Genomic DNA, 2,898 nt, shown 5'->3' with positions numbered 1-2,898 from the left:
CCGCACGGGGCCTCCGAGGGCGGGGCCAGGGGTGCGCCGCGCGTGCGTGCGGGCCGCACGAGGGCCCGCGCCGGCGCAGTCTTAGTCGACGCTCGTCACACTTCCTCTTCTGCGGCTCCTGGGTAGCCGCGGAGCACCCTGGGAAAGAGAGTCCTCGCGTTGGCCCCGCCTCCAGGAGAGGGCGCGCAGGCCGAGCCACGTGCGTACGTGCGCGTGTGCGGCGGCGCGCGCAGGCGCAGTTGCAGCTTCCTCTAAGTCGGCTGGCGATTCCCGTGCGCGCGTGTAGACCGCTGTGGATAAAGCCCCGACTCGCGGTCCTGTGGCGGTACACGGCGCTCTCGTCCTGGGTCATGGATCCTCTTTTTTTTTTTTTTTTTTTTTTTTTTTTTTTTTTTTTTTTTTTTTTTTTTAAAGAGAGAGTGAGAAAGGAGAGAGAGAGAGAGAGAGAGAGAGAGAGAGAGAGAGAGAGAGAGAGAATTTTTAATATTTATTTTTTAGTTCTCGGCGGACACAACATCCTTGTTGGTATGTGGTGCTGAGGATCGAACCCGGGCCGCACGCATGCCAGATGAGCGCGCTACCGCCTGAGCCACATTCCCAGCCCTCATGGATCCTCTTCATGTCCCTGTTTCGCAGAAGAGGGTACTGAGTGGCACAGAGGCTGAGTCACTTGCCCAAGATCACTTATGGGTCTGATTGGGATTAAAGCAAAATCATTTTGACGATTGTGAAAAAATAGTATCCACCCCACGAGATAGTACTTTAGTTCTGTGGATTGTCTACTAATGATTCTTCGAAACAGGGCGATTTTGTCCCCCTGGGGACACTTGGCAGTGAATGAAGATTCAGTTTCTTTGTCACAAGTTGCAGGGAGTACTACAAACCTCAAGAGGGTGAAGACCAGAGATGCTGCTCCACACCCTACAACGCACAGGATCGCGCCACCACAGAGAACGACACCCCCCGACCTTGTCAACAGGAGGTGGAGAAACACCAGTCTACACGGACAGATGGATAGTCGATCTGTATTGATTTGTCACATGGTACTATGTGCTGCGGCCTTGTGATGTTCCCCATAGCTTTTATCCCCATTGATAACCTGGGTTCCATCGCCAGTATAGGGGGTGTGGGACACCTCCTGTAGCCCCCCCTTACTGCTTGCAAAACATGTTGCTCTCAGCACGCTCTGGAGGAAGTGACTGTCATTGGTTCTCAGCCACAGGGAAACAGACCCAGCAGAAGGGACAAGCAGTCCCAGGTGGCTGTCCACCTCTCAGGGGTTATACTGCACTGTAACATTTTGGAAGTTAAAATTAGTTAACAGGTTTTTTGTTTGGTACCAGGGATTGAACTCAGGGGCACTCAACCACTGAGCCACATCCCAGCCCTATTCTGTATGTTATTTAGAGACTCGCTTTTGCCGAGGCTGGCTTTGAACTCACTCTTCTTCTGTCTCTGCCTCCCGAGGCGCTGGGATTACAGGCGTGCGCCATCATGCCTGGCTGTGAACAGTTTAGAAAGTGATCAGGCTCTCATGGAGGGTGGGAGGTAGGTGCAGGGAAGGCTAGCTCCTGGGATTGGGCTGGGCTGGGTATGGCTGCCAGGGTGAGCAGGAACTGATGGCAGGCTGGCTTGGCCTTCCAAACTGCAGAGGCTGGACAGCTCTACATCCAGGAATCTGCTCCTCAGACGCTAGCTAAGTGTGTAGACAGAGATGGCCCAGGATGCCCACAGTCCACATGTCCATCCCTCAGTGACAGGGGCCAGCAGATACAGTGCACAGGATGTGGTTGAAAGGAGGAAGCCAGGCACAAACTGCTTAAAATACTACATTTTAAAATGTACAGGCACCTATGAGGGATGAATAACAGCCATGTATTTGCCACTGAAATGAAAACGTTAGGTTTTTGCCACGTGTACTTCAAGATATTTTTTAAAAAATGAAGCAGAGAGCTGAGAAGTGGCCCAAGGGCAGCTGTGCTTTGCTGAAGGAGGCCTGGTTCAATCTCCTGGGTGCAGAAGAAAAAAATAGTAGAAGACCCTGTTCCCTCCTCCCCAGGCATTTCCTCCCTCCCACCCCAGGGCAGATACAGCAACAAAATAGGTGTTTTGACACTTCTCTGAATTTACTTTCAATGTGAGAATGGGCATGCCAAAATATACACTTCTCCCTGCCCCCTGCCTTTTGTGTTACTGGGGATTGACACCAGGGATTCCACCACTGAGCTGCATACTCAGCCCTTTTTATTTTGGGACAATTTCAGTAAGTTGCTGAGGCTGGCTTTGAACTTGTGATTCTCCTGCCTCAGCCTTCCAAGTGGCTGGGATGACAGGCATGTGCCACCACACCCAGCTTGGCCCCTGGCACCCACATGCTACTTGCTGTCTCTGGATCTTATGACTACAGATTTCCTGTGAGTCCTGCAGTGTGTAGTCTTTTGTGTCTGGCTCTCACTAAGCACAAGGTCCTCAGTGTCCATCCACATTGTAGCAAGTGTCCTTTTCATGGCTAAATAATATTCAGACACACTGTGTATATCCATTCATTGGTTGATGGACGTTTAGGTTGTTTCCACCAGAAGAAAAAAAGAGTAGAAGAGCCTGTTCCCTCCACCCCAGGCATTTCCAGGCATTGTGAAGAGTGTTGCCCTGAGCATTTCCAGCCATCAACTATAGCTAACACCTGTCTGACCTCTTTATTACATATGATAGCATTATATATAATGTTAAATGCTATCATACTATTATATATGATTATAACTATACATAATGCCACTACATACACAGAAAGGCAAAGCAACGTGAATGTTGCCTGATAAAACAGCTATCTGGGTGTGGGACAGGGACCCTGGGGACTTTGTTCTTCACTGTACGGTGGCAACCCCAGCTGTGGTGTTG

The 2,898-nt window shown here is 50.5% G+C and overlaps 1 long non-coding RNA gene across 1 annotated transcript; it reads left to right on the top strand.

Annotated features, from left to right (window-relative positions):
• Positions 1 to 604: 604 nt before the first annotated feature.
• Positions 605 to 2,175, top strand: LOC144370906 (uncharacterized). The gene is made up of 2 exons (XR_013430993.1): positions 605 to 642; positions 865 to 2,175. It is a non-coding gene; the product is annotated as an uncharacterized LOC144370906 (long non-coding RNA).
• The last annotated feature ends 723 nt before the right edge of the window (positions 2,176 to 2,898 follow it).

Source organism: Ictidomys tridecemlineatus, chromosome 2 (genome assembly GCF_052094955.1).
Source record: "Ictidomys tridecemlineatus isolate mIctTri1 chromosome 2, mIctTri1.hap1, whole genome shotgun sequence".
NCBI classification, from domain to species: domain Eukaryota; kingdom Metazoa; phylum Chordata; class Mammalia; order Rodentia; family Sciuridae; genus Ictidomys; species Ictidomys tridecemlineatus.
This window is presented reverse-complemented; position numbering and strand designations above follow the sequence as displayed.